This window comes from Durio zibethinus, unplaced genomic scaffold, assembly GCF_047325235.1.
Source record: "Durio zibethinus cultivar Kanyao isolate XHJ-2024 unplaced genomic scaffold, ASM4732523v1 HiC_scaffold_387, whole genome shotgun sequence".
Taxonomy (NCBI): domain Eukaryota; kingdom Viridiplantae; phylum Streptophyta; class Magnoliopsida; order Malvales; family Malvaceae; genus Durio; species Durio zibethinus.
In genome coordinates, this window is record NW_028323010.1 from 980,001 (window position 1) to 990,000 (window position 10,000).

A 10,000-nucleotide genomic window follows, 5' to 3' on the forward strand; every position below is an offset into this window, starting at 1 on the left:
CGGCATAGGCTGCCCTTCCGTACGGGCACTTGCCTCGACCGCCATCGGCACAAGCTGGGCCCTGGTGTGGGTTGTTGCCTCGATCACCAGCGGCACATGCTGAGCCTTGGTGCGGGCGGTTGCCTCGAGCACCATCGGCAGACCCTGGGCCCTGGTGCGGCCGGTTGCCCCGATAACCATCGGCACACGCTGGGCCCTGGAGCGGCCGGTTGCCTCGATCACCATCGGCAAAAGCTGGGCCCTGGTGCGGGCGCTTGCCTCGACCACCATCGGCACACGCTGGGCACTGGTGCGGGCGCTTGCCTCGACCACCATCGGCACACGCTGGGCCCTGGGGCGGGCGGTTGCCTCGATCACCATCGGCACACGCTGGGCCCTGGTGCGGGCGGTTGCCCCCAGCACCATCGGCACACGTTGGGCCCTGGTGCGGGTGTCACGCCCTGGGCGGGCGCGCCAGGCACATCAGCCAGACCAGCAAGCGAGCCAGCAGCTAAGGCCCGCAGACCAGGCGTGCTGGCAGGTATCAGTGCGCAAAGCCTATCAAACGAGCTCCAAACGCCCGCCCATCTTGCAGGCCAACTCATGAGACCAAGGCCTGGCATTTGGGCTGCCCGCACCACATCCAGAAGGGCCCGAGGTGCTGGATACGCAAGGGAAGCTTCTGGAACCAGGCAGGATCAGCATCAGCATCCTGGCAGATTTGGTTGACCCTGAAAATCAGGAACCAGCATCTTGATTAAATGTAATCCCATGATTGTAGCCTTTATTTTAGGGATTTGCCATTAAGTTGTAGCTGGAGCCTCAACTATAAATAGAGGGCTGCTCCACCCTCATTTGTACACCATCAAACACTTCTGTTTCAGTGAATACAAGAGCATTTCCAGAATTCTGTTTTTCTGTCCTGTTTCTCTTTAACTTGCGTAATCAGCCCTTCCCTTTGTTCTAGTGCCCGCACGCTTGTGTTTTAGGCTGACTTAGGCATCAAGGACGAGATTCCAAGCCTAAGGCCGCACGGATTCTGAGTCTAAGGTCGGAGCCCGTGACAGTTGGTATCAGAGCAAGTTCGATTCTGCGTGTTTGTGTTGTGCAGGTTAGATCGTGATTGAGGAGATGGCATCCCAAAGCGACGTTGCTAGCCAACAACCAGAGGCCCAGGAGCATGGGCGAGGAAGAGGCAAGAAAGCTGGTTCTAGAGATATCTGGTCTACCATGGACGGTAGGCTGGCCAAGGTGGAGGTGACCATAGGCGACATGGGGGAGAAGCTGGAGGAAGTAGAAACTCACATTGCATCGCTAGACTCCATGGGGGAGGAGATCCAAAGTGAGCTAGCAGCTGCTCTCAACAATGGCCTGGATGCGATCACCCAAAAGAATGAATCCTTGGAGGCGGAAGTTCTGACTTTGCGAGATGGCATGGAGGCCATGCGCCATGGCATGGAGGCCATGCGCCAGCGGATGGAGGAGCTTACCAGTGAGCTCGTTACTTGCAAGACTGCCATTGGGAATGGCATGTTTGCTGGAGTGTCCAGATCCAGATTGGATGTCCCCAAGCCTAAGGAGTTCAAGGGGACTAGGGCAGCCAAGGAAGTAGACAATTACCTTTGGGGTATGGAGCAGTACTTCCAGGCCATGGGCATGCAAGACGAGGCAATAAAGGTAAGCACCGCTGCTATGTATCTCACTGATGTAGCCTTATTGTGGTGGAGGCGCAGGTGTGATGATGTCAGGCGTGGGAACGCCAAGATTGGAACCTGGACAGAGTTCCAAAAGGAGTTCAGAGAACAATTTTACCCGGAGTATGCCGATGATGAGGCACGGGCAAAGTTGCGCAGGTTGAGCCAGCAAGGGAACATAAGAGAGTATGTTCAAAAATTCTCTGAACTGATGCTACAGATCTCGGATCTAGGCGAGAAGGACGCATTCTTTGCTTTCATGGATGGGCTGAAGCCGTGGGTGAAGCATGAGCTACAAAGGAGGGGAGTTCATGACTTGGCTAAAGCCATGACCACTGCCGAGGCATTGATAGAGTTCAAGCCTCTGAACAAGTTCGAGTCTACCAAGCCCAAGGGTAAGGGCAGGGACGATAGGGACCGGAAGAAGCAGTCCAATGGGAAGGACCGTGACCGGGAGTCCAAGGATGGAGACCGAGACCGTTCAACCAAGGATGGCGAGAGGAAGCCATCAGCAGGCAAGTGGAAAGCAAAGGGGGACCGAGAGCCACTAGCATGTTACCTATGTGGAGGGAGCCACATAGCACGCAATTGCCCGCAGAAGGGCAAGCTGGCTGCTGTAGACAGGGAGTCTGACGAGGAGCCAGAGTCAGGGGCAGCAAAGCTTGGGTCGTTGGTGCTCAATGCTGTCCAGAGTGATGGAGCCCGGAAGCTCGGACTAAAGGTGCAGAAAGGGACTGGTACCATTAAGACAGTGAACTCCAAGGAAGTTCCAGCCATTGGAGTAGCACGGGGAGTGGAGTTGCAGCTTGGAGATTGGAAAGGCAAGGAGACCATTGAGGTAATACCCCTTGACGACTATGAGTTTGTGATTGGGTTGGATTTCCTTGTTCGGATTAACGCCCTCCTTGTGCCTTTTGCCGATTGTGTTTGCATCTTGGATGCACGGTGCCAATGCCTAGTACCGTTGAGGAGAGGGTCTGGAGTTGGGTCACGGGTGGTGTCAGCCATCCAATTTGCCAAGGTGGTAAGCAGACAAGAAGACACCTTCTTGGCAGCCCTGAAATATGATGAGCCAAGGGAGAAGGAGACCGAGTCACCCTTGGAGGTGCTAAAGGTGTTGAAGACCTTTAGTGATGTGATGCCCGCAAAGCTGCCTAGCAAGCTACCACCTAAGAGGGAGGTGGACCACAAGATCGAGCTGGTGTCCGAGGCCAAGCCACCAGCCAGAGCCCCTTACCGAATGTCTCCACCAGAGTTGGAGGAGTTGAGGAAGCAGCTCAAGGAGTTAGTTGATGCTGGCTTCATCAGGCCATCGAAAGCACCCTATGGTGCACCGGTTCTATTCCAGCGCAAGCATGATGGGTCGTTGCGGCTGTGCATAGACTACCGGGCTTTGAACAAGCTGACCATCAAGAACAAGTACCCCATCCCACTCATTGCGGACTTGTTCGATCAACTTGGGAGCGCAAGGTGGTTCACCAAGCTGGATTTGAGGTCAGGCTATTATCAAGTCAGGATCGCAGAGGGAGATGAGCAAAAGACAGCATGTGTCACTCGGTATGGTTCGTATGAGTTCTTGGTGATGCCTTTCGGACTCACGAATGCCCCAGCAACATTCTGCACCCTTATGAACAAGGTACTTCAGTCATTCCTTGATCGGTTTGTTGTGGTTTATTTGGATGACATTGTGATCTACAGCCAGACTTTGGGAGAGCATGTAGACCACTTGAGACAGGTGTTCGAGGTGTTGCGGGCGCACAAGCTGTTTGTCAAGAGGGAGAAGTGCTCATTCGCCCAGCAGGAGATCCCATTCCTGGGCCACATAGTGGGAGGTGGCAGGATACGCATGGATGAAGGCAAGATAGACGCCATCCTGGAGTGGCAACCACCAGCCAAGGTCACTGAGTTGAGATCGTTCCTTGGGCTGGTTAACTACTACAGGCGCTTCATCAAGGGTCACTCAGCAATAGCCACGCCATTGACTGACTTGCTCAAGAAAGGGAGAGCATGGGAGTGGAGCGCAGGGTGCCAGGAAGCCTTTGACAGGTTGAAGCGGGCTGTGACCGAGGAGCCAGTCTTGGCCTTGCCAGACCATGCCAAGCCGTATGAGGTGCATACGGATGCATCAGACTTTGCCATAGGGGGCGTGCTGATGCAAGAGGGACGTCCAGTCGCGTTTGAAAGCAGGAAGCTGAACGAGACTGAACGCAAGTACACGGTCCAAGAGAAGGAGATGACTGCAGTGGTGCACTGCTTGCGCACTTGGCGCCATTACCTGTTGGGGTCGAGGTTCGTGGTGAGAACGGACAATGTGGCGACCAGCTACTTCCAGACGCAGAAGAAGCTGTCCCCCAAGCAGGCGAGATGGCAAGATTTTCTTGCAGAATTTGATTTCCAGATGGAGTACAAGCCAGGACGGGCGAACCTAGTGGCAGACGCCCTGAGCAGGAAGGCTAACCTTGCTGCCATTAGCCAACCAGAGGGGTCACTGGTGCCGCGCATCAAGGAGGGACTTGCGCATGATCCTACAGCCAAGGCTCTGATGGAGTACGCCCAGCAAGGTAAGACTAGGCGGTTTTGGTTGCAGGATGGGTTGCTGTACACCAGGGGCAGTAGACTGTTTGTGCCGCAGCACGGGAAGCTCCGCAAGGAAGTTTTGCAAGAGTGTCATGATTCAAGGTGGGCTGGACACCCAGGAGTGAGCCGCACCTTGGCACTGATCGAGGACCGGTACTACTGGCCGCACATGAGGGACGATGTGGAGGCCTATGTGAAGACTTGTCTTGTGTGCCAACAGGACAAGGTGGAGCTCAAGAAACCAGGGGGTCTCTTGGAGCCATTGCCAGTGCCAGAGCGACCATGGGAGAGTGTTTCTCTGGACTTTATAGTCGGTCTACCCAAGACAGAGGGGTTTGGAAGCATCATGGTAGTGGTGGACAGGTTTTCCAAATATGGAATCTTCATTCCAGCAACCAAGGAGTGCCCAGCCGAGGAGGCAGCTCGATTGTTCCTGAAGAACATGGTGAAGTACTGGGGAGTGCCGAGGACCATTGTTAGTGATCGGGACGGGCGTTTCACGGGCAGGTTCTGGACTGAGTTGTTCAAGCTGTTGGGGTCAGACTTGAACTTTTCCACCAGCATGCATCCGCAGACCGATGGGCAGACAGAACGTGTGAATGGACTACTGGAGGTCTACCTCAGGCACTATGTGAGTGCCACACAAAGGGACTGGCCAAAGCTACTGGATATTGCGCAGTTTTCCTACAACTTGCAAAGGAGCGAAGCAACGAACCAGAGCCCATTTGAGGTTGTGACAGGGCAACAACCACTAACACCCGGTTCGATTGCTGCAGGTTATACAGGGCCGAATCCAGCAGCATACAAGTTTGCCAAGGCATGGCAGGAGCAAGCTGACTTGGCCAGAGTTTGTCTACACAAGGCGGCCAAGAGGTCGAAGAAGTGGGCAGACCAGAAGAGGCGGGATGTGCAGTTCCAGGTTGGAGACTTGGTGTTGGTGAAGCTGCATCCCATTGTGCGCCACAGGGGGCTGCACAAAGGCCTAGTCCGGAGGTATGAGGGACCTTTCCGAGTAGTCAAGAGAGTAGGCAAGGTTGCCTACAAGCTGGATATGCCACCCAAGCCGAGGGTACACCCGGTGTTCCATGTGAGCATGCTCAAGCCGTTCCATGAGGATGAGGGAGATCCAGGACGGGCAGAGTCAAAGCGTGCACCGTTGGGAGCAAGGGCCTCATATGAGAAGGAGGTCCACAGCATTATGGCTGACCGGGAAGTGAGACGGAAGAACTATCAACCAAGACATGAGTACTTGGTGCGCTGGAAGGGACTTCCAGACAGTGAGGCGAGCTGGGAACCAGCAGAGGACTTATGGCAGTTCGGGGACCAGATCAGGCAGTACCATGCAGAAGACGCAACGAGGGCGTTGCGCAATCAGGTGGGGGAGAATGTCACGCCCTGGGCGGGCGCGCCAGGCACATCAGCCAGACCAGCAAGCGAGCCAGCAGCTAAGGCCCGCAGACCAGGCGTGCTGGCGGGTATCAGTGCGCAAAGCCTATCAAACGAGCTCCAAACGCTCGCCCATCTTGCAGGCCAACTCATGAGACCAAGGCCTGGCATTTGGGCTGCCCGCACCACATCCAGAAGGGCCCGAGGTGCTGGATACGCAAGGGAAGCTTCTGGAACCAGGCAGGATCAGCATCAGCATCCTGGCAGATTTGGTTGACCCTGAAAATCAGGAACCAGCATCTTGATTAAATGTAATCCCATGATTGTAGCCTTTATTTTAGGGATTTGCCATTAAGTTGTAGCTGGAGCCTCAACTATAAATAGAGGGCTGCTCCACCCTCATTTGTACACCATCAAACACTTCTGTTTCAGTGAATACAAGAGCATTTCCAGAATTCTGTTTTTCTGTCCTGTTTCTCTTTAACTTGCGTAATCAGCCCTTCCCTTTGTTCTAGTGCCCGCACGCTTGTGTTTTAGGCTGACTTAGGCATCAAGGACGAGATTCCAAGCCTAAGGCCGCACGGATTCTGAGTCTAAGGTCGGAGCCCGTGACACGGGCGCTTGCCTCGACCACCATCGGCACACGCTGGGCCCTTGTGCGGGCGCTTGCCTCGACCACCATCGGCACACGCTGGGCCCTGGTGCGGCCGCTTGCCTCGACCACCATCGGCACACGCTGGGCCCTGGTGCGGTCGGTTGCCTCGAGCACCATCGGCACACGCTGGGCCCTGGTGCGGGCGCTTGCCTCGACCACCATCGGCACACGCTGGGCCCTGGTGCGGGCGCTTGCCTCGACCACCATCGGCACACGCTGGGCCCTGGTGCGGCAGGTTGCCTCGAGCACCATCGGCACACGCTGGGCCCTGGTGCGGTCGGTTGCCTCGAGCACCATCGGCACACGCTGGGCCCTGGTGCGGGCGCTTGCCTCGACCACCATCGGCACACGCTGGGCCCTGGTGCGGCAGGTTCCCTCGACGACCATCGGCACACGCTGGGCCCTGGTGCGGCAGGTTGCCTCGAGCACCATCGGCACACGCTGGGCCCTGGTGCGGTCGGTTGCCTCGATCACCATCGGCACACGCTGGGCCCTGGTGCGGGCGGTTGCCTCGACCACCATCGGCACACGCTGGGCCCTGGTGCGGCAGCTTGCCTCGAGCACCATCGGCACACGCTCGGCCCTGGTGCGGTCGGTTGCCTCGAGCACCATCGGCACACGCTGGGCCCTGCTGCGGCAGGTTGCCTCGACCACCATCGGCAGCCTCGACCACCATCGGCACACGCTGGGCCCTGGTGCGGGCGCTTGCCTCGACCACCATCGGCACACGCTCCGCCCTGGTGCGGCAGGTTGCCTCGACCACCATCGGCACACGCTGGGCCCTGGTGCGGGCGGTTGCCTCGACCACCATCGGCACACGCTGGGCCCTGGTGCGGGCGCTTGCCTCGACCACCATCGGCACACGCTGGGCCCTGGTGCGGCAGGTTGCCTCGAGCACCATCGGCACACGCTGGGCGCTGGTGCGGCAGGTTGCCTCGACCACCATCGGCACACGCTGGGCCCTGGTGCGGGCGCTTGCCTCGAGCACCATCGGCACACGCTCGGCCCTGGTGCGGTCGGTTGCCTCGAGCACCATCGGCACACGCTGGGCCCTGGTGCGGCAGGTTGCCTCGACCACCATCGGCACACGCTGGGCCCTGGTGCGGGCGCTTGCCTCGACCACCATCGGCACACGCTCGGCCCTGGTGCGGTCGGTTGCCTCGAGCACCATCGGCACACGCTGGGCCCTGGTGCGGCAGGTTGCCTCGAGCACCATCGGCACACGCTGGGCCCTGGTGCGGGCGGTTGCCTCGACCACCATCGGCACACGCTGGGCCCTGGTGCGGGCGCTTGCCTCGACCACCATCGGCACACGCTGGGCCCTGGTGCGGGCGCTTGCCTCGAGCACCATCGGCAGACGCTGGGCCCTGGTGCGGCAGGTTGCCTCGAGCACCATCGGCAGACGCTGGGCCCTGGTGCGGCAGGTTGCCTCGAGCACCATCGGCACACGCTGGGCCCTGGTGCGGTCGGTTGCCTCGAGCACCATCGGCACACGCTGGGCGCTGGTGCGGGAACTTGCCTCGACCACCATCGGCACACGCTGGGCCCTGGTGCGGCAGGTTGCCTCGATCACCATCGGCACACGCTGGGCCCTGGTGCGACAGGTTGCCTCGAGCACCATCGGCACACTATCGGCCCTGGTGCGGGCGGTTGCCTCGACCACCATCGGCACACGCTGGGCCCTGGTGGGTTTAGGCACATCTTCAAATTTCTGCCGTGCCAATGCCATTTTTATGGCTTGTAAATTCATACAATGGTCCCCTAAGCCTTCACGTGAAGTTTCGTTGGAAGATGACTCGTTTTCTATTTTTCACGATTTTCGAAACTTTTTGCGGTTCGGGATTTTTTAAAATTTTTTTATAAGGATTTTTGGCCCCAAATTTTGTAGGCATGATCCTTCTATTTTTGTTGGCATGCACAAAAAAATTCAGCTAAAAACTCGAAGTAGAGAAGATTTTGTGACCGTTTGAAAAAAGTGTCCCCATTTCAGACACTTTAACGGCTACTGGTAGCAAACCTGTAAAATCTCAAATGCTCTTTAAGGGGGTGTGAATTCTCAGAGGTTTGATGAGGGATAGGGGGCCAACACAAGGCCAAGTACCAGCACCCATCGCACATCATGTGCGCACACCCCCCCCGGCCCCCCTCCCAATCGCCGGAACCCCAATGCCGCCGGTCAGGTTCTCCGGCGGTACTCCGGCGATGCTCCGGCGATGCTCCGGCGATGCTGTCCCGAGTGAAAAAAATGCGGCACCAGCACATGCTGGAGCCAAGCATGGGCACCGTGGCTCAAAATCGAACTTCGGCCAAGGCCTCGACCATCAATGGCACATGATGACGCATGGTGATGGCACATGCATCGACCATCATCGGCATAGGCTGCCCTTCGGTACGGGCACTTGCCTCGACCGCCATCGGCACAAGCTGGGCCCTGGTGTGGGTTGTTGCCTCGATCACAATCGGCACATGCTGAGCCTTGGTGCGGGCGGTTGCCTCGAGCACCATCGGCAGACCCTGGGCCCTGGTGCGGCCGATTGCCCCGATAACCATCGGCACACGCTGGGCCCTGGGGCGGGCGCTTGCCCCCAGCACCATCGGCACACGCTGGGCCCTGGTGCGGGCGCTTGCCCCCAGCACCATCGGCACACGCTGGGCCCTGGTACGGGCGGTTGCCCCGAACACCATCGACACAAGCCGGCCCTTGGTGCGGGCTCCTGGCTCGACCACCATCGGCACACGCTGGGCCCTGGTGCGGGCGGTTGCCTCGAACACCATCGGCACACGCCGGCCCTTGGTGCGGCCGGTTGCCTCGACCACCATCGGCACACGCTGCGCCCTGGTGCGGGCGCTTGCCTCGACCACCATCGGCACACGCTCGGCCTTGGTGCGGGCGCTTGCCTCGACCACCATCGGCACACGCTGGGCCCTGGTGCGGGCGGTTGCCTCGACCACCATCGGCACACGCTGGGCCCTGGTGCGGGCGGTTGCCTCGACCACCATCGGCACACGCTCGGCCTTGGTGAGGGCGCTTGCCTCGACCACCATCGGCACACGCTGGGCCCTGGTGCGGGCGCTTGCCTCGACCACCATCGGCACACGCTGGGCCCTGGTGCTGGCGGTTGCCTCGACCACCATCGGCACACGCTGGGCCCTGGTGCGGGCGGTTGCCTCGATCACCATCGGCACAAGCCGGCCCTTGGTGCGGGCGGTTGCCTCGAGCACCATCGGCACACGCTGGGCCCTGGTGCGGGCGGTTGCCTCGACCACCATCGGCACACGCTGGGCCCTGGTGCGGACGGTTGCCTCGAGCACCATGGGCACACGCTGGCCCTTGGTGCGGGCTCTTGCCTCGACCACCATCAGCAGAAGATTGCCCCTACGTCGAACACCATCGATACATGCCGGGCCTTGGTGTGGGCACATGCCTCGAGCTGGTGCGGGCGGTTGCCTCGACCACCATCGGCTCACGTTGGCCCTTGTTGCGGGCACATGCCTCGACCACCATCGGCACCTGCGCACCCTCGGTGTGGGATTTGCTTGTTTGGAAAAAGTGTCCCCGTTTCAGACATTTTAACGTCTACTGGTAGCATATCTGTAAAATCTCTAATGCTCTTTAGGGGGTGGTGGTCCGGCACCCCCTCTCCCCCCCCCACGGGGGGAGTAGGTGTGCGCGATGGGCCTCCCATTGCGTGCACCCCGGCCAACGTCC